Below are 23,657 nucleotides of genomic sequence, written 5' to 3' on the forward strand. Positions count from 1 at the left end.
CTAAAATAAACACAGAAATGAGGAAAATAACAATCTACTTCAACGATTCCTTAACAGGAACATAGAAATAAAAAAGCGAGAATTTACCTTTGTGTTAAGAACCGTTCATAAAAAACATAAATATTGGTGAAAACAAGAATCTACCATTGTGTTAAGAATCGTTCATAAAAACATAAAGATGGGTGAAAACAAGAATCTACAATTGTGTTAAGAATCGTTCATAAAAACATAAAGATGGGTGAAAACAAGAATCTACCATTGTGTTAAGAATCGTTCATAAAAACATAAAGATGGGAGAAAACAAGAATCTACCATTGTGTTAAGAATCGTTTATTGGAAGAAAGAAATTAGGGATTGTAAGAAGACACCACGGACACTCCTTGAACACAATTTTATTTGTTTAGAATATCACGTGGAAACACACTCATAAATGAATGTCTTATCTCCAAAGGCTGAGATAAAAGCAGAAGCGTAAACCTGTTGATTCCTAGAGTTATAACATAGAATAATAATACCGTTAGAGATGAAATATACTGAATCATCTGAGAAACAGAAACGTGAATCTGGTGGGTCTTTAGTGTTAGAATATACGGCCATAATATTCTTATGTACAGAATATGCCAAAATATATTATCTTATAAAAAGGACAAAAAGAAACGTGAAACTAGTGATTCAATAGAAAAAAAGTTCAATTATCTTAAACCCTTTAAATTCCTCTGAACCCTTTCCAACAATCATTATCATATATAGTAGCCCAAGACTGAACACATTACTCCAAATGTAGTCTTAATCGATGACATATACTACGACATTATAACCTTTTTACACTTGTATACAGTTTTTCCGTAGATAACCCGAAAGTTCTCTCACTTCTTCTACCAGTAACAGCACATTGCTTGGATGGCTTAAGAGACTTACCAACAAGCATACCAAGATACGTTTCTTCCGTAAAACTGTAAAAGTTATCTCATCAAAGTTATACTCATGTTTTAAATTGTGGTACCTCAGGTACACTACCTTACATCTATTTCAATAAAAACCATTTGCCATTGTAAATTTATTTGTCCAATGCATCAGACGTTCCAAACTCCAGTCAGGAGATTACAGTTATCCCAACTGTGGCATTATTTCAGTTTCACTCCATTTATGGCACTCATCTGCTTTTCTCAGTCAAGACATTTTCTCCACTCAGTGAGCCAATATGTCCTCAACGTTCTCAACTTTCATAACAACATGTTATGAAGTACCCTGCAAATACTCTTAAAATCCATAGGCACCAAGTGCACGCCTATATCCTTATGTACATAACCTGTAACCTCTTTAAAGAATGTCAGTATATTAGTAAAGCTAAATTTTCCCTTGCTGAAATCATGGTGAATATTGAACAAGATTTTTAACCTTTCTAAAGTATCTTGAACGTGACTTTTAAAACTCTTCCCACCAATAATGTAAGGTTAATAAGACTATAATCACTGGGATATTTTCATCATCTCTCTTTAAAACAGAAGTAACACAAGCCACGTCCAATCTTCTGACCACTAGTCAAGGACTTACAAAGAATAGTGGCCCAGCATGGCCAGGTGAGTTAAGGCGTTCGACTCGTAATCTGAGGGTCGCGGGTTCGAATTCACGTCACACTAAACATACTCGCCCTTTCAGCTGTGAGGGCGTTATAAAGTTACGGTCAATCCCACTATTCGTTGGTAAAAGAGTAGCCCAAGAGTTGGCGGTGGGTGGTGATGATTAGCTACCTTCCCTCTAGTCTTACACTGCTAAATTAGGGACGGCTAGCGCAGATAGCCCTCGTGTAGATTTGTGCAAAATTCCAAAACAAACAAATAAACAAAGAATCATAGCAAGTGACTCACATATTAAATATTAACCTATTTTTAAAGGATTATTAAAATATTCTTTGCACCAAGATCTTTATCATTCTTTAAAGTTCAATTTATTTTCTAAACACACTTATCGCTATCTAGCAACTGTTTAAGATGTGGAATACTGCTTAAATATTTATAAACACAAAATATAATTAAATAACTCAGCTATTCCATAGTTATCTGGTAACAGCCTTCATATATCATAATTTAAATTCTATACTTTCACTCTAACATAATTTTTTTTTACCTTTAATGCATTGAAAATATTATTACCGTTGATTTTAACATTTTAAACCAACGATTTTTCATGTAGGTTTTCTTAACTTCCTGTTTCACCAACTCTCATGACCTATAATAGTTTTAGACTCCAATCATTGTAGTGAATTTAAAATTCTTATATCTATAACGCTTTGTTTTATATTCTTTAACAGCCAACCGAGTTTTTTCCTTTCCAGATGTCCTCTTTTGTGTGTAAATGACATGTCCATCTTAAATATTTATCACTTTGTTCTAAAATATTTTCCACCATTTTATCACTATCTTCAACTAATTTATTTGCCCAAAACATAGAACATAATTATGTATCATTCATCATCATCTACCACTCGATTCCGTCAAGGAACATAGGGCCGCAATCACTTGCGGTTTCATGAACAGGTATTTAAGTGAGTAGGTTGTTAGCCCACTGCACCGAACCGTCCCTAATTTAGTAGTGTAAGACTAGAGGGAAGGCAGCTAGTCATCACCACCCACCGCCAACTCTTGGGCTACTCTTTTACCAACGGATAGTGGGATTGACCGTCACATTATAACGCCCCCACGGCTGGGAGGGCGAGCATGTTTGGCGCGACTCGGGCGCGAACCCGCGACCCTCTGATTACGAAGCGCACGCCTTAACGCGCTAGGCCATGCCGGACCCCTATTATGTATTACTGTCTTGAAATCTGGAACCAAAATCTCATTATTCCTTATCACCAATAGCAACAAAGTACCAAATCTGATTATCCAATAAACAATTGTAACAAATGTTCTCCAACCTCTATCACATTTATTAAAAGTTAACAATAAATATAAAATAGCATTTTTTCTGGTGGGTTCCTGAACCAATTTTTGAAGAAATCCAATCATAGCAGGTTTTAAAAACCTTTCTCCTTCATAATTTTACTATGATATTTTACAATCTATATGTCCCGAAACTGAAACCTAACACAACTATAGCAACAATAACAGTTGAATTCTTTATCTACTGTAATGTTTCTTATCAATTTTATCTGATACTTCGAAGAAATTTCAACTAAAAATCTTTTTCTCTTGTAATCACTTAGAGAAACTTAAATACATTAAACCTATTTGTTTTATATCCTCAACTTGAACATGCTGTAACTCATATGTTATACATAAAAACACAATTCTCTGTATTTTCACTACTATATTACTATTAAACAACGTATAACCATGTAATCCTACTTTATGATTTTCCGCGTCGTTGAGTTAATAGCCCTTCAAACAAGCCAACTCATCCCCCATTTAAATATAAAACATCCATTCCACAAACCTTCCTTTTCCAGTTGAAATGTTCACATAAATGCTATTAGATAACCAGGTCCCCCTTACATAATAACTTAAGCTTAGTATTCAGCCCTAGTGATTGACTTATAATATTATTCCCACAGTTAATTCTTGGGACTATTCATGACAAAATAAATTATGACTCCATTATTAAAATACCTTTATTTAACGATACTGACCTATCATTAGTTCGTGCATGCACTGAAAATGCTGTATCACTACAACAGTCATATACTCCAGACCACATCTTGGATAATTATCTATTTATTCCTTATTACCAGAAAGGCACTTAAAATCAAAGATATCTTTCTTTCTTGGCCTCCTCATCTATAAAATATTAACACCATAAAACGTGACTTTTATAACTTATTGTACTCTCTCTGAATATTTGTACCACTGATTTTAACGAACTTATAACGCTATTAATTCTGCGCCGCCCGGGAATCGAACCCGGGTCACAAGAATGGGAATCTTGTATGATACCACTACACTAGCGGCGCTGATTGGCCGATTTAGTTTTTGATCTAGTCAGCAATAAATAGATGGTGATTTGTGTATTTAATCTTGTGATTTTTTTTTCACTGTATACACACTTTCTGTAATAAGATATAGTAGCGACTGATCCGGATGTGAAAGATGAATTCAGTTCGTGTACAACACATCCTAGAAACTTACAAGACAATGTATGTCAGTCATGTCTTGAGTTCCATACTACTTCCTTGTCATGGCGCTACCTATTTGGGTCTGATGAGAAATGTTATCCAACAGTTCTGTGCAATTGTTTGTTTAATTTGTGTCCAAAGTAAGTAATCATTAAATTTACTTTTTGTTTTATTAAAACGATGTGACTAATATAGTTCATTTTTCCCAATTTATTCAAGACATAAATCACTTCCGTCCTTCATACCATCTTCCAGTATTCTTCCCACTACTATAATTACTATTGTCACATATTAGGTAAGTCGGTACACCTAAAAATACCACAGTTTAAAGTATAAAAGTACTCGTCATTTCTAAAACTTATACAATCAGTTATGAATGTTGAAAGTTCTGTGGGATCGTTTTCAGAACGAACTAAGATGATTCTTAACTTCTGATGTACAGACTAAATGTCATCATGATTTACTTTTACGTGCGATCATTATCTAGTATTTCAACAAGCCTGCCAAATTTTCTCCATTCATATATAAGTTAACACTATCCATCACTGACGTCCTGTGACACAATTTGTAGCATATAGATATAAGACCTAAATTACTACCGTGTTAGTTAGTTTGCTTTACAACAAACTGACATTGGACTATCTGTTGTGTCCACCGTGAGGAATTGAACCTAAATTCTTTATCTGGAAAACGGAATTTCTTTCGTAAATAGCAGATTGCTTAGTTCTCCAACAGGATTAGTGCAATATGTTAATTAAATTACGTATGCGCTTCTTGACGGCTAATCAGACAACAACTGCACGTGGTCACGCCCATAGTTTGTACCTTCTGCTGACTCAGTGAATTCAAAACATCCGTCATGTGTTTCTTTCTGTACTAAAAGGCTGAGGTCAATTGGTATATTTACCATGAGTGTGTTGCTTTTTTTTATAGCAAAGCCACAGAGGGGAATCGAACCACTGATTTTAGCATTATAAGTTCGTAGACTTGCTGCTGTCCGGGGGTAGCGGGGTATTAGGCTCGGCACGGCCAGGTGGTTAAGGCGCTAGATTCTTAATCTGAGGATCACGGGTTCGCCCTTTCAGCCGTGGGGATACTATAATGTAACTTTCAATCCCACTATTCATTGGTAAAAGAGTAGCCTAAGAATTGGCGGTGGGTGGTGATGACTAGCTGCCTTTCCTGTAGTCCTACGCTGCTAAATTAGGAACAGTTAGCGCAGATAACCCTCGTGTAGCTTTACGCGAAATTCAAAACAGAGAAACAAGCGGGTAAATCAACGCGAGAGAAACAACATAGACTATATTGTATACAAAACAATAACAAATCCTATAACCCTTAAACCTACGTGTTTTCCTGACATCATGACTATATTTTGTAAGCAACATAGACTATATTGTATACAAAACAATAACAAATCCTATAACTCTTAAACCTACGTGTTTTCCCGACATCATCACTATATTTTGTGAACACGTTTCCACGTGTTTTTTTTACCAAAACTGATTGTATACAAAACAATAACAAATCCTATAAAAATCTTCAACCAGTCAATTAGAATAAATGGTATGTCACCTCTTTATCTTTATTTTAATGTAGATTTTAAACATGTATTTCGGTAACCCTTGGAACTGAATTGTTATTTGAAATTAACTTCGAGTTTTTAAATATTTTTGATAATTCTATTAAATTTAGTTTATATTTAGTTTTCGAATATTTAATCAATTTTGACATTGTTCCAAGTAACGCTGTGAGAAAGAACATTGTTCAGGTAATGTCGATTCATTGATTTTTTAGTGAAATATAAAACTATAAGGTCATTCCTGCTAGTAAAAGGTGAAAAGATAAATAGTCATATAACAAACTCATTGATAAATTCCGAAAGTCGTGATTAAAGAGAGGAAAATTATAATAATTTAAAATTAGCTAACAATAACCTTAAGTCAGTTTGGAATAATTTTCAAACGAGAAGTTTGTTAAAAAGCGAAAACGTAAAGTTTAAGGATAATGTGAAGTCAAGGAACCTAACTAAAACAGAAACAGAACAACGTAACGAATCATGGACGATTTTAAATGGAACCCATAAAAGATTTGTACAAACCCAAACTGATATATTAGCCTGAAACAAAAATGACACCAGGAAGAGGATTGGCGTTGAAATTAACTAAAAACATTTCTCATTTGTAATTGGTAGAGTGGTTAGTAAAAGAGGGTGGTGGATAATGTAAATATTTTAAGTATGGAGGTGTTAAACTAGTAAATTCTCATAAAGGTAACAATAATAGAATTTTCACAAAAGGTAGATTATAATGTATGGATTGCGTTATTAAAATGAATGATTTACTGACAGATGAACTTTATGTAAAACAAGCTGAGGTATCCGTCCTTTGTTCGAGTTACGAATTTAAAAAAAAAAATGTGGGTGTATCCTTTGATAAGTAACACAACAATTCCAAATTTCACACAATTTACTTATAGCATAACATAGTATTACAGTATTCATTATGAACTCATCATAAGTTTTGCATAAGTTTTAATAACTCATAATTTACACATTTAAAACATGGTATACACCGTATGATTGTGAGGCTGAATTTGAGCCCGACATGGCCACGTGGGTTAAGGCGTCCGACTCGTAAACTAAGGGTCACGGGTTCGAATCCCCGTCGCACCAAACATGCTCACCCTTTTAACCATGAGGGCGTTATGATGTGAAGGTTAATCCCACTATTCGTCGGTAAAAGAGTAGCCCAAAAGTTGGCGGTGGGTGATGATGACTAGCTGCCTTCCCTCTGGTCTTACACTGCTAAATTAAAGACAGCTAGCGCAGATAGCCCTCTTGACGCTTTGCGCAAAGTTCAAAAACAAAATAAGTAGAGAAAAAATGAAGTAAAAAGTTCATCAGAGAATCCTAACGTTGTGAGTTATTTCATATTTTAATTATGCACCTATTTTAACGTTATATATTATTTTAACACAGTATCGAAGTGCCAACAAGTAATACTCAAACACATCGTGTTTTGATAAACTCAAATGGAAAATCCCTAGTTGAATAAATTTTGTCTGTTTTTACTTTTTCTATGTTATCACTGTAATGTGTGGGTTGATTCACAGATGGTTGGTTATGTCTGGCTAGAACTGTCTGCGGAGCTGAATTGGGGAATATCCGTTATAAACAACAAATCAGTTTTTATGAAATTTAAATTTGTAGGCCACTAGTATTATCTCAAGTTAGATAAATTTCGCTACATGCTAAGTGAGAGTGTTTATTTAATGATGCAATAACTGAGTGAACTCGTAGAAGGTTTGTAGTACTAGCTTGCATGGTTGTCATGATATATCTAGTTAAGTTAGCGACTTAGACGAGTCATTGCTAATATCTTAAATAATAGATAGTATAAAAGTCAATCATTTGATCATAATGTTAATACTGACGTACGTAAACTGAAACTGAAGATACAAACCAGTAGAAAGCCATTTGAAACTAAGATGATCGGATGTTCATTGATGTTGTTGGGGGAATAATTTAGTTATGAAAGGTTCAATATTCACGAATCGGTACATGTTTCTTTAAAGAGCTAAGACTAACTGGAGTTCGTATTACGAATGATTTTAACTATGTAAGACTCTGTTTCCATAACATCCAGATAGTCAGATAAGATTCACGTGTACGTGACTGATAATTTATTTCCCTGTGGTCAACACGAGACAATAACACAGTAAGAACCAAAACCAAAAAGAAGTATTTAAGTATTTATATATTTGACTGTCTTAACTGTAATTATAGTGTGAAGGTATTTATATGTACAGTGAATCATCTTTTTATCAAAATTTTTAATCATAGTTAAATGTCTGTGTTAGTATGTTCCTAAATGCTCTATTAGTGTCTTCCTGAGTGTTCTGTTAGTATGTCTTGTTAAATGTTATATTAATATGTCTTGTTAAATGTTTTATTGGTATGTCTTGTTAAATGTTATATTAATATGTCTTGTTAAATGTTTTATTAGTATGTCTTGTTAAGTGTTTTATTAGTATGTCTTGTTAAATGTTTTATTAGTATGTCTTGTTAAATGTTTTATTAGTATGTCTTGTTAAATGTTATATTAATATGTCTTGTTAAATGTTTTATTAGTATGTCTTGTTGTAATGAAGAAGTAAATAAAAAAGGAAATAGATATATTTTCCACTTAGTTTAGATAAGAAAACATGAAATGTTCACCGAACATTTTAAAATATCTTTCACTCTTATTTACCTTTAGAAACATTCATAAGTTTAGCATATGGGTAGACCAACTCTGATGTGTAGCTAACTTGCTACTGTTCTAATTGCACAATTTCAATAATGGTTACCTTCTGTTATTGACAAATTCCTTCTTTGAAGGAATCACTAACGTCTATGTTATTTAATAGAATATAGTTTCTCCAGAAAAACCAACTGTGTGGTGATCTAGGAATGCTTATAACTATGTCCTCTCTGTTTTGAGAGATTAAATTTCCAAAATGGATCAAAAACAGATCTTCTAACGGGTACAAACACATTACAAATTTATCATCCACATGGATTAAGTACAGATCCCCTGGTGGATAAAAACGTGTTACAAACACATTGGACAAACTACTGATCGTCTTATTTAAAGCTTTCAACTAACAGACGTTTATAATATTACAGTTTTAGAATTCAGACGCATGCTTTAACACTCTTACATTACTTAACCATCGGTAAATGTCGGGTCTATTTCGTGTTCTAAACAGTTTTTGTTGGTTCATTTCTTACACCAGCACAGCCTTTTATAGTACATATCAAAACAATTAATATTTTAAAAGCACAACTTTTATTCAGGATCATCACAATAAAACAGTGAAGAAACAATGTTTACAGTTTATTCTTTTTTATTTCCACCAACTGACCCCAGGTTTAAATAGCCTCTTTAACAATATATTGTAGAAACACATACACACATTGCAACTCTGTTTATTTATTTATTGTTGTCTATTAGAGCAAAGCCAAATTCTTCTGTAAGCTTCTTGTTCATTTCCAAAATCCAGACGTTAATAAAGAGCAAAACTCAACTTTACAAGCTCTGCCTGTCTCTTATCTGTTACAGCACTGGTATAACGAAGTTGTAGCTGACAATTTGTATACATATTGTACTGTTTCAATCTGATCAACATCGGTTCATTTCTTTTCTGATCTCTACGAGTTTTCTCAGAAGTAAAACAAAAATTATAACATATTTGAGAATCATTATGTGATGGCAAAGCCAATATATTTTCTCTTAATGATAATTTTACTTAAAATTTATTCATAGTACGTCTTTAATATTTGTCCCTAATAGTATTCGCAACTTTCTATAAGAAATAGGTGCGCATGTGCGACTTATGAATATTTAATCAGTCCATAATTGTTCACCATATCTTTTCGTTACCGAAAGACATAAAACTAATAGCTTGGTGATTTATATTCTAAACAGAAAGTAACTAATATTGAAGGTGATTAGAACAACTGAATTGGCACGTTTCCAACATTTCCCAGAATTGCTGGCTAGTCTTAACTTCTTTTGCTCTTTCACTTTTTGTGTTGAACAATATTCTGTTCCACCCACTTCTTACTCATGACTGTATATACATACGAACAGATACGAATTTCCTTTATGCCTGTGTCTGAGAGCAATAAAAACAAGAGTTACATCCATGTACTTACAACCTAAGACTGGATAACTGAGACTGCCGAAAGATCTCATCAATTATACGGTTGATTCACTTATAATCTACTTGTTCTAAGACGCCGTAATTTTATGTACCATTACTGTGATATAACATTTTGCAGGCTTCTTTGTGGTTGGTTTAGTTTACAAAGTTTACTAAATTAATTCGTGTTTACCACCCGGTGGGACAGAGGTAAATTTATAAAACCTAAGATTCGGTTTTCCGTGTTGGATACAGCATATAATCCAATGTGACTTTGTTTCCTATTAAACAATCAAATCTTTTGTTTTTATCTGTGTCACTAAATACATGATATTTCCTGATCGGAAATTTCAATTCCTTATCACACCACACCTTTATTACCTAAATACTTTGTGTAACATACTTTTGTTACACAGTTTTCTTAAAAGTGAGAGTTATAGAATGCATGTTCTTACCTGAACAACATGTTAAACTTTGTCAAAATGTAGATCTGATACACACAGTTCCACCGTCAGTTTGTAATTGTTGTGGTTGTCACACAGCTTGCTGATGTATGTGCTTAAATGTGGTTTATTTTAACATACACTACACTCTGTATTGCTTATAATGCCTTCAGTTAACTACTAGAAGTAAAATCACAATAATAAAATTATATATTTTTTTTGAAACAATGTTAGAGCACTAGCTGTCTACCCTCTAGTCTCTGAGTAGGAAATATACTTTGATTTACATAAACGTCTCCATTCTATCAGCTTCACAATACATTTTACTCTAAAGGTTCAACAGGAAGGTTATTGGAACTTTCTAGATGTTTCTGTGTTAAACAAAGAATGACTCTCTATCTAATTCTGTATACATGAAACCATTCGCATGTTGTCACTTTTAAATCGTGTCACTGATTATTACAACAAACGTCAGTCTTCTGTTCATAGGACCATTAACGAGTGTTCGTGTAATGACGATATAACGCTGGAATTGAGCTATTTACAATATGTAGCAAGTTATAAAGGTTATAATCTGATATTATAGATTGGATCCATAATAAAAAACCTTGCAATAAATTACAAATTTCTGAATATACCAAATTACAGACAATAAGTAAGGGAAATAATATGTTTGTCATAATTTCTATCACTATTAACAAAAATAGGTAAGGTTTTTAAGAGAAATACGACTTGTCAAATAACCCTTTACTTCTCTGTTGAAATTAATTAATATTATTTATGGTAATGAAGATAAAACTAAAGTAAAGAAGATACGTAGAATATATATATATTTTTTAGTTGTGGTTTAAGTTATATCAGACAAACAACTATAAATATAAAGTTATATCAGACAAACAACTATAAATATAAAATTATATCGGACAAACAAGTATAGTTATAAAGTTATATCAGACAAACAAGTGTAAATATAAAGTTATATCGGATAAGCAAGTATAGTTATAAAGTTATATCGAAGAAACAAGTATAAATATAAAGTTACATCAGACAAACAAGTATAATCATTAAGTTATATCAAACAAACAAGTATAAAGTTATATCGGACAAACAAATATAAATGTAAAGTTATATCAAACAAACAAGTATAAATATAAAGCTTCCTATTAAATAACATAAGAATGTTGTTCATCCAATCCATTATCATTGCATTTCAAGTATAATTACCTTTTAAATTCTATATCACAAACTGTATTACTTCCTTTCATTATGATATATACTGAACTTTAGAAGTACAAAGTGATATTTCTATCTAGTTTCGTCTCTCTGATACAAGTATCATTATGATAGAGACCGTACACTTTGTGTATGCGGAGTTGGCCAAGGTACTCAGTAGGTACAATACAGATGTGTATAATAGAAATGTACACTAACAGAGAGTTTTGTTCTTAAAACTTTTTACCTAATTTTCACTTAACTTTCTACCCAACTAGCACCAACACCTGACAAAAAACCATTGATAATAAACCAAACCATAAACAAATCAATACAACAAATCTTTGTTCATCTTTGTTCTTCTTGGTTCAGTAGTTTAAAACTAAATCAACTCTATGTGTTCGATGTTGATCTTAGTGTTAATATTTAGTAGTTATTTAAAAATATATATTATAATTATAGTATAAAAGATGTTATCATTACCCTGGAAGTTAGCCTCCTTACGGATAACTGGTGTTCCTTTAATTAAAAAAAAACAACATAATATCAGGGTTAAACAAAAATTACTAGCATACTATTGATAAATATTATGGGATTGTGGCACGTAGAATGCTCAATGCTTTGTACAGTATTGAATCGTTGTCTTTAGGGAACCAGTCCGAATCTTATCTACGAAAAATTAAAAAGAAATAAACGCAATTATTAAATTTTATTACTCGTATTCGTAGAATACCCTATTTTTAAGTGAAGGTAAAAAGCGTCACGACACAAGTAATAAAAACATTTTATGAATGTAAAATGATGTGGTGGCGTAGGTAACAAAAACAATGCAAACAAGAATATAGAGAGGACAAAATCTATACAAAAATCATCCGAACATGACTTCCAATATTAAACTGTACAATACATATTTAACTTCAATATTACCGTAGCTGGAAGTTATATATTTCTGTCCGAATACAGTTTGTTTTTTTATCACAGTCATATCAAGGTTGGTATCACTGTCGTGTTACTGAGGATTCACGTACAAGGAAAACCGGCCCGGCATGGCCAGGTGGTTAAGGCACTCGACTCGTAATCCGTGGGTCGCTGGTTCGAATCACTGTCAAACCAAACATGCACGCCCTTTCAGCCGTGGGGGCGTTATAATGTGCGGTCAATTCCACTGTTCTTTGGTAAACGAGTAGCCCAACAGTTGGCGGTGGCTGGTGATGGCTAGCTGCCTTCACTCTAGTCTTACATTACTAAATTAGGGGCGGCTAGCACAGATAGGAAAACAAGGAAACCACATTGTCTGAAAATATGTCTTGATTATTACAGACTATTACAAACTTTCACTACGATGTTGGTCGTATTTACAACGCTAAAATCAGGGGTTCGATTCCCCTCGGTGGGCTCAGCAGATAGTCAGGTTTGCCTTTTATATAAGAAAAACACACATTACTTTTATAGTTATCTTTGAGAGTCCGATATTTATAATGTTCTTCTATTAAAGGCATAAGGTTTATTTAAGACATGTTGAAATTGTGAAAAAATTATTTGTGTTACATTAATATTAATTCTTTATTGGCAAACATAAGTCAAAATACACATAACCCAAACGGCAATGTAACAAGAGAAGAAACTCTCGTTAACAGTTGTGTCACCAGTTGTCAGAATTTTTATGTGGATTCAGAAGATAGAAGTGAAGGGTAGTTTAAATCTATATTTTGTTAATTTCGTTCTTACACATGTAACATGTATTTTGGTTAACTTGGTACTTGCACTTCTATCATATCAACAGATAACTCCGCATTTACAGTTGAATCATGGATTTAGTTACATCTGTACTTCCACTAATGGTGGATATAATATAATTTACTTACGTATACCTGTAACTATATTGTAATCAGACATATCTGTTTAACATCGTTCATAGACAATTATATTAAGCATTGCTTTAAATGCACATGAACTTATTTGTGTGTCTCATTATAGAGCAACGAATTTCTCTCTTTTATTATATTTCATTACGTTTCAATAAAACAGTCAAAATAACTATTTGTATCTTTCAAGATATTTTAATAGTTTATCTCACTTAGTGGTTTTGTTATCAGTAAAAGTATTCCCCAACATTGGCTATTTCACCAGCCTGATTTAACATTATCAGTGAAAGTATTCATTAAATATTGATGCTTTCTAAGTTGTACGACACAAACAAACAAGATTAATCCTCCTCCTTCTGTATTACAGATTACGTTTCTGTTTAACATAAATCATTTTTTTCTGATTACTTTTATAAGTTTCTTTTTTTATGGAAGCCTAGAAATACAATTCCTCCATTTCTGTGCGAATGTCTGAAATGCATTAAACATATAACAGTTAATTAAGCTACAAAACCTCTTACTTTACATTAATATTTGTTGACATTCCTACATATTTTCACTTTGTTAGTCAAAATGCATGTTAAATTGTTTACATAACTGAAGTAATAATACATCTAAATTGTTTTCATTGTTTTAATCCCTATGTTTGGAACTGTTTAAATTACTTTAGCCTAAAACTAAATCTTATTATTTCTTTGCCTATGCTCATACTAAACTGTTTATCTTCGGATAGCTTACCTTATTTTAACTATATTAAAAACAAAACAGAAATAGCAACATTGTGTATCAGATGCAAGTATCACCCCTATTCATCTTAGTTTATCCAGTGTATAGATAAATATTAAAATGTATCACCAAGAAGAATATTGTCATATCCTTTTTAACACGAACGTCTGTCACATTGTATACTTTCATTCCAACAGTTTACATAAATAAAGCAAAGCAATCGGTTAGACACCATGTTGATTGTTTGAACTCTCAACGTGTATGTACCTGAACCATAAGTCAAGCATGTTGAACTTGTAATACAACATTTTTGTACCTGTACAGCGGATTAGCGTACTCTATGTTAATAATGTTACAGGTTTTGTGCTACCCTTGAAACTAGTTTCTAAACGTTGATCATGCTTATTCTGTAATAGCCATTATTATATTTTCTTCCTTAAGTTTACACATTTTTCATTGTTACAGTCTACGAAATAGAAAGAGATCAACATTCAATCACACATATCCATTAGCGTTTCTCAACTTATCTATTGAATGTGCATATTGACTTCCAAAATCACGTTTCAACTCATTAAAGGCAAAAAAAAATGCCATAATATTATTCGTCGGGAGATTCTCAGGTATGAGACAATATCGAGGTATTGTTATGAGCATATGATGGTCTGGTTTCTGAGTCTTTATCAAGGTGCAATCATTGTTTCATGTGCTGTTGATAATACCAAAAGTTCTCTCTGAGTTTTTATATTTTGGATTAGAAGGTTCACATCTTTACTGCAGCATTAAATACATGTAGAACAAAGTTTTAAATGTATTCTAGCTTTATTACACAACTGCTTATTCTCATATTTTATGTTGTTCCTGAAGTACAACCTTTTGGAATTTTACTATAATATTATATTTCCGTATTGCGTTGTTTATGTACGTGTACCACAATGGTTTGTACCTGTACTACACAATTTGTACCTATCATAAAACGTTTAACATTTTACATGTGTTATAAAATTTCTGGTTGTTACAATAATATAATATTTTTATGAGCGTACCACTATTGTCAAGTTTACTCAGAAGAGATCACATAACCATTTTGTTTGTTTGTTTTTTGAATTTCGTGCAAAGTTACATGAGGGCTGTCTGCGCTAGCCGTCCCTAATTCAATAGTGTAAGACTAGAGGGAAAGGCAGCTAGACATCACCACCCATCGCTAACTCTTAGGATACTCTTTTACCATAGAATAATGGGATTGACTGTCACATTATAACGTCCCCACGGCTTAATGGTCGAGCATGTATAGTGCGACGGAAAATGGAACCCGCGTCCCTCGGATTACGAGTCGAACGCTACCTGCCCATGCCGGATTTATAAACTTACATATACTTTTTTGATATCTTTTACTGCTTCACTTGTTTCATACTTTTATGCTGCACAGCACATAAATATAGATGCTCTAGCGCCATCTTTAGTCGAGAAAAAACGATTTAGTTAAAAATTCGGTAAAGCAAATATTGTCTATATTAAGATTCATGTTAGTTGTTGTGTGGAGATAAAAAGATGTTATCCAAGGGTAGCAAGTTCTCAAAACTTTAAACTATTATTGTGTCATAAAATATCTTACAAAATGAAGAATTCGATGTTTTCGTATGAGATATTTTGAGATGTTTTCATCTTTCATGTTGTCATGGTAAATTTTGATTTATTGCTGAGTTTTACGTTGCTGTAGGAACTTTTCACTTGTTCAGATATTGAATCAATTTTATGAGAATGGATGTTTTGGTAACTTAAAGCTGAAAACATGACAAAATATACATGTAGTGGTATTACAACATTTATAAACAATATAACACGTTGTATAGAAAGTTTAATAAGGTTATAACTTTCTTTAAATGAGCATGATTTATCATTACATTCCTCATAACAACATTGGGATGTTTTGTAAAATGTTAGTTTCTGTGCAACTAAAATGTCTTCCAGAAACTGATATACAAATATATTAACACACACTCACAAACGTAAACACTTGTTAACACACCGTTTGGTAACCTTTATCTATAAACATCAGTGTTTGTATAGTTGCAGACATAGTAACACTAGAACAATATTTTCTATGGAAAATGAAAATGGCAAATGAAAATAATGAATTTTATGTGCTCGAAAACTGATTTAGATTTAACAAAACTTGGAAATCAGTTCATAGAATTTCTGATATCCCGAGATTGGTTATTTCCAGTCAATATATTAATGTTTAGATACTTTTCATGTTATGGTAATTACAAGAACCCATAACTGAAAGCAAAGGAGGATAGGTTATACACTAATCATGTTACATCTGCCATCTCAGTATATTAATATTAAATATACAGTGGAAAGGAAACAAAGTATAACATCACACTTCAGACAAAACTTTGTATAAATTCAATCAATTATAAAAAAGAAATAAAAACGGGAAATATAAAAAAAACCAATCACAAAACAAAGAAGATATCCTGATGTATTCCCAGGCTTGTTTTATTAAGTTCTTTTTATGTATTAACAACTTTCTCTTCTAGCAAATAAACAATTCAACTGTTTTCAAACGCTTCGCTATAATTCGTTTCATCTAACAAATATAGTTGTTATGTTATAGTTTCTTCAAATATCTAAAGATGGTAGTAGCGTTTTGTTACACACTTAGGTTTTGGTGTTATTGAGCTGAAAACGACACAACCTCCTCACGGCGTAAAATATTTTACATCTGGTTCGGTGATTTGATGAATCATATCACGTTCGTGAGGCAGAACCGAGCCGTTTGTCTGGTAAAACAAAAAACTTAGTTTTGACATCTATGGGCTTGCTTGTCTGTTATTTAATATTTGATACTTGTTAATATACTGTATTACAGCCATGATGACGTTTCTTTCCTCCGTATCCAATCTCTAATACCGTACTTAACACACTATAGTGCCCTTCAGTAGCGCAACATTATATACTCCTGCAAGAAATGGGAAGTGTAGGGAGAGTACAGTATCTATCGGAAACATAATTTGAGTATAAAAGAATACTAACATTGATATGATATCTTACCAAAACTCACATAATAACAGGAATCTTGTTAGAAATATCACATGGACTTGGTGTACAAACCAGTGTATAGTCTACTTATACCTGGGAAAGTATCCAAAGAATGTGGAGTGTGGCTTCTCTTATTGGAGGAACACACTAGTGAGAAAACGCACTCCTCTCTCATTCTGAAAGTGTGGATTACTAAAACGCACTTCTCTCTCGTTCTGAAAGTGTGGATTACTAAAACGCACTTCTCTCTCGTTCTGAAAGTGTGGATTACTAAAACGCACTTCTCTCTCGTTCTGAAAGTGTGGATTACTAAAACGCACTCCTCTCTCGTTCTGAAAGTGTGGATTACTAAAACGCACTTCTCTCTCATTCTGAAAGTGTGGATTACTAAAACGCACTCCTCTCTCATTCTGAAAGTGTGGATTACTAAAACGCACTTCTCTCTCGTTCTGAAAGTGTGGATTACTAAAACGCACTCCTCTCTCGTTCTGAAAGTGTGGATTACTAAAACGCACTCCTCTATCGTTCTGAAAGTGTGGATTACTAAAACGTACTCCTCTCTCATTCTGAAAGTGTGGATTACTAAAACACACTTCTCTCTCGTTCTGAAAGTGTGGATTACTAAAACGCACTTCTCTCTCGTTCTGAAAGTGTGGATTACTAAAACGCACTCCTCTATCGTTCTGAAAGTGTGGATTACTAAAACGTACACCTCTCTCATTCTGAAAGTGTGGATTACTAAAACACACTTCTCTCTCGTTCTGAAAGTGTGGATTACTAAAACGCACTCCTCTCTCATTCTGAAAGTGTGGATTACTAAAACGCACTTCTCTCTCGTTCTGAAAGTGTGGATTACTAAAACGCACTCTCTCTCGTTGAAAGTGTGGATTCTGAAAGTGTGGATTACTAAAACGCACTCCTCTCTCGTTCTGAAAGTGTGGATTACTAAAACGCACTCCTCTCTCGTTCTGAAAGTGTGGATTACTAAAACGCACTCCTCTCTCGTTCTGAAAGTGTGGATTACTAAAACGCACTTCTCTCTCGTTCTGAAAGTGTGGATTACTAAAACGCACTTCTCTCTCGTTCTGAAAGTGTGGATTACTAAAACGCACTTCTCTCTCGTTCTGAAAGTGTGGATTACTAAAACGCACTCCTCTCTCATTCTGAAAGTGTGGATTACTAAAACGCACTTCTCTCTCGTTCTGAAAGTGTGGATTACTAAAACGCACTCCTCTCTCGTTCTGAAAGTGTGGATTACTAAAACGCACTTCTCTCTCGTTCTGAAAGTGTGGATTACTAAGTTATGTGTAAGAATAAAGATGACATTCTTAATTGTAGACATTGATTCACCATGATAGGGTGTGAGGGCATCTTACCCAACACAATACATGTAAACTCCTTTCCATACCAGATCTACAAAGAATCAACCTGCAGAGACAGTATGAAAGGGTTTCTCAGCCGACTGATATATTATTTGACTGGTACAGCCCTTTCTGAAACAACACAAAGCTTTTCACATAGATAAGCTATCTTCGCTCTTTGTTTACCGTAGAGATTTGCTCTTTAGGCAATTGCAACTTTAATTCACGATATTTCTCATAATGCAGCAAAATCCTTCCACCAATTAAAGTAAACACCACACTCCTATTTTCTAACTCCAGTTTTACACTCGTGAAACTTAATTTCATTCCTTGTTCTTATATTTGAAAAATGTGTTACTTACGAGGGTTTAAATGAAAGAGATTTCCTTTGTTTTACGAATTGTGTTTTCTCCATTTATGAACACACAAGTTTATATTACAATTTCTTTATATATTGTGGAAGAAGAATTTCCTCACATAAGTCACATTACAATAGTCGCTAGTGGAGTAACGTTACTTGTTGATAACATGACAGCCACTTTCCATATATTAGTGAGTCAACAACTACACTTCCATCAATTGTATTCCCTTTCATTTCCTCATTTTCAATAGGAAATTTAGATGTTTCTCTCCATTTGATAGTTAGGCTTTGTGAATTTTCCCTCCCATTGAGGAGAGTATACGACCATCCCATCATTATGTGGACATAATATCTCAGGTATGTTTCATTCTGGCTCTTTTCCTTCTTTCTTATGACACTTCTCAGTTCCTTTTGCACAAATCTGAAGACGAAAGGCGGAAGATTTTCGAAACGTCGTTCTCCACACTCGTGTCTGCACAACAGGCAGTTGCCGTCCTTTTTACAAAGGTTTGTCATGAATACTCTGCCCAAACAATCTATCAAAGAATACTTTCTATGTAGTTTTTCAGATGTCTGTTTTGTCAGTCTCTTTTGTGAAAAACTTAAGGAATCACACCGTGTGAATATGTATCTGTCGTAATTTTCATACATATGGTCTCACATACCAGCGAACGGATAGATTACCATCGTTCTTACTCATGGGCTGCCACTTAATTTGTATTTTGCTTTACAGTTCTCAAATTATTCAGTTTCATCCTCTTTAGAACCTCTTCTATCCTTGTTAGCTCTGAAGAGGATTATCAACCCTCCTACAAGATCTTACTTGTGGTCTCTGAAAAGACCAGAGATGGCGTTTGCTATAAACCTGTCTGACATTTTGGTTTAGAAAACTGTTCTTCAATTCGCTGGACTTCTACTCATGGCTCATTGACGAATAGTGTCTATCTTAGATGCCTAACCTTGTATCCCAATAAATAGTACGGCTCCAAAATCAGGTGCAAAACTAAAGTCTATACTATGTAAAAACTACACTGACAGACGTAACACCAATATTATTTATAAAATACAATGCAACAATTGCCACGACTACTATATTAGAGAAACAAACAGAAAAATTTAAACCAGATTCAAAAAACAAAAAAAAACAACATCTTCACATGTTTTTGAACACTGCAAGTCAAATAAACAGAACATAACTGCAGACAACACCCAGATACTAAGTAAGGAAAGAAATATAAACAAACGTAAAATCAAAGAAGCCCTACTTATACAACAACTAAAACCAAAATTAAACCAACATGAAGGAACACATTTATACTTATGTTAATTAATAACCTAACATTTAACTACAACGCCCCCTACAATCATGTACCTGTTTACACTCCCGTCTCTAAGACATCTGTCAGGCAACGATTAGTTGCAAACTCTCTCTTTGTTAACCTGAAGATAACCTAAGAAGGTCGAAATGTTGTTCTGTACTCAGATGGTCCTCATGTAGATTTGCACGAAATTCAAAACAAACCATCTTAAACCCCCAGAACTTCTTGTAGTGCCATGTCTCACCTCGCTACTCTGCTGGTAATCCAGTACCGATAGTAGGACACTATATATATTATTGAATACTTATAAACCGGAAAAAAAATCTTTATATAATTCACACGTCCAAACATTAAAAAAAAGGTCCATACTACATATATATATAGTTTTTCTATTTCTTTACTCCAAGTCATGTTTTCCGTGCATTCAGTAATGAAATCTTTTGTATTTTGAATAGTGTATATTTGCTGTGCTCACAAGTATCAAAAACCTGTTTTATTAAATATGTAGCTACTAAAGTTTGGGTCTCCCGCTAGTTCAGCGGTAAGTCTACGGATTTACAACGCTAAAATCAGGGGTTCGCCCACCCTAGATGGGCTCAGCAGATATCCTGATGTGGCTTTGCTGTAAGAAAAACACACACACACACTAAAGTTTGGAAATAATTTTATTAAATCCTCAGGTGGCTGAACGACATGACTTAGGCTTAGCAATAAAACCCGCAAGAACAAATGAAAAATGTTTTTGTTATATATTCGTTTCTTTCTCGAATTGTGAGCACAGCTAGACGAGAATTACCTGCATTATCCGTTACTAATTTTGATATGAAAGACTATAGAGGAGGAAGTTAGACAACATTGTACTCCGCCAACTCTTGGGCTATTCTCATTTAATCTAATGGTGGGACATGATTGTCACTCGTATAACGCACTCATTGATCCATGGTCTATAATCTTACAACAGCATAATATTGGAGTTATAAAACAGCATAAAACGAAACAAACAAATAGACATCGGAAGACATTAAAATTTTCACAAGAAGGTGCAGTCATGACGTTTGGACACATATAAGCCACACCTAAATTACCAGTATAGCTTCCATCCTTCACTCTTCCATGGTGGTATGTAGATGTTCAATCGTGCTAAAGAAATCCACACAGTGATAGGTCTAATATTAGGAAGGTGATATAAATATATTAATCAACGTGTTTGTGTCTAAATGAAAGACTCTGATTATTTTCCTTACAATAAATATCGAATGTAGCAATAAACAATAAACGGAGCAAACTGTCAGAAGTCTGATATCAGAGAAATTGATTTCGACAGATTCGTGCGTCCTCTTCCGTCTAAAAAAAAATAAATGTTTGAGTTACAATTATCAGAAAAATCAGTTGATACTTACATATGAGCACGTTCCTGTTGTGTTGTGATGGCTAATTGTTGATGAGAAATATTCGCATAAAAGTGTAGTTATACAAATTAAATTCGATACGTTTATGTTTAATGACAACTGAGAATCTCTGTGTTTCGAGAGTCCCCTGGTAGGACAGTTTTGAGTTTTCGGATTTACAACCCTAATATAAGGGGTTTCGATTCCACTCGGTGAACACAGGATATAAGCCGATGTGACTTTGCTAGAAGAAAACACACAAAGGCTATTTTGAAAATTAAAAATAACATACCCTCTTCGACCAAGAAGAAAACACACAAAGGCTATTTTGATAATTAATAATAACATACACTCTTCGACCAAGAAGAAAACACACAAAGGCTATTTTGATAATTAAAAATAACATACACTCTTCGACCAAGAAGAAAACACACAAAGGCTATTTTGATAATTAAAAATAACATACACTCTTCGATCAAGAATAAAACACACAAAGACTATTTTGATAATTAAAAATAACAAACACTCTTCGACCAAGAAGAAAACACACAAAGGCTATTTTGATAATTAAAAATAACATACAATCTTCGACCAAGAAGAAAACACACAAAGGCTATTTTGATAATTAAAAATAACATACACTCTTCGACCAAGAAGAAAACACACAAAGGCTATTTTGATAATTAAAAATAACATACTCTCTTCGACCAAGAAGAAAACACACAAAGGCTATTTTGATAATTAAAAATAACATACACTCTTCGACCAAGAAGAAAACACACAAAGACTATTTTGATAATTAAAAATAACATACACTCTTCGACCAAGGAAAAAACATCAACTACAAGCGACAAAATTTTCAAATATCTCGTTAATTCACAGTATTTAATGGTATATTGTCGACAGGAAGTGACGTTTACAGGAAAATGCCTGTATATTTCTAGGAAGGATTCACGATAATAATTTATATTCTAACTCAGACTGTAGGCTACGTAAAGGCTTAAAATGAGATGTTAATATTCTTTTTTAAAAATTGCGAAATAGTAAAAGTTTAATGGCTACTTGGGCTACTTATTTATCAATGACTAGTGGGATTGCTTGTAACATTATAACACCCCCACAGCTGAAATGGGCGAGCACGTTTGGTGTGACGGGGATTCGAACCTGCCATCCTCAGTTTATGAGTCGAGTGCCTTAAATATTTGGCCTTTCTGGGCCAAGAATGGGAGAATAACAGTTGATGTAGTGTGAAAAAAGTGGAACGTGTTACCCATTGTCACGCGCTTAAATCCAACACCGCAATTATAAAACAATATTACCATGTATGTTCTACTTGTATAATGTTTTATGGTGGGCCACGGAAGATTTCTTGAAGTTTGGGTCGGTCGTGTTACTAACAAGATTGAGAAACGTTGGTTTACACGTGAAGGATATGTAGTTCATTAATTAAAGTAATGCACCTTTGAAATTACAATTAGTTGTTATTGCAAGACAACGATATTTCTTAATTTAATTTGTATCTAGTTCGTTCGTAAAAAATTCTATTTTATATCTTCTAATGCTTCGTTTTCGGTGTTTATGTCATTATTGTTCTTTAAGTGAAAGTGTTACTGTTTAACATAAATATGTGTTCTGTGTAAGTGGGAATAAAATATCTTATTGTTTCTTTTCAAAAGTTCGGCAGCACTTACAATGCTAACTTAATAAATACAATTCTGTAATAATCTGTAAGACACCTCTTTCTGCACCGACTCGGAAATTACAGATACAATCGCCAATTGCTACAGAATATGTAATAGGAGAACTTTTTACTTACTATGCCTATTATCTTGTACTACCTCCTACTGAAGAACCTTCCTGGGTTATTCCGATGATAACTTTACCAAATCCATTTCCAGTGTCTAGTTGGAACATTATCATATCAGTTTCAGGTAGAAGTCATTTCTAAAATAGTGACCAACAACCATCTAGCTGGAACATCATCACACCAGTTTCAGGTCAAAGTCATCTCTAGAATAGTGACCAACACCCATCCATCTTACTACTTCTCTTGCCAGCTTTGATAATATCAAGTAACGTTCCAGCAAAGAGCCCTAACAACCAATAAGCTTTGATAGCCGCTTTGTTGTACCAGAAAA

At 33.5% G+C, this 23,657-nt stretch overlaps 1 non-coding gene across 1 annotated transcript; it reads right to left on the reverse strand.

The window, feature by feature from the left end:
• Positions 1 to 3,878: 3,878 nt before the first annotated feature.
• TRNAG-CCC (transfer RNA glycine (anticodon CCC)) lies at positions 3,879 to 3,949 on the reverse strand. The gene has a single exon. It is a non-coding gene; the product is annotated as a tRNA-Gly (tRNA).
• Positions 3,950 to 23,657: the final 19,708 nt, after the last annotated feature.

The sequence above is a fragment of the Tachypleus tridentatus genome, chromosome 1 (assembly GCF_004210375.1).
Source record: "Tachypleus tridentatus isolate NWPU-2018 chromosome 1, ASM421037v1, whole genome shotgun sequence".
Taxonomy (NCBI): domain Eukaryota; kingdom Metazoa; phylum Arthropoda; class Merostomata; order Xiphosura; family Limulidae; genus Tachypleus; species Tachypleus tridentatus.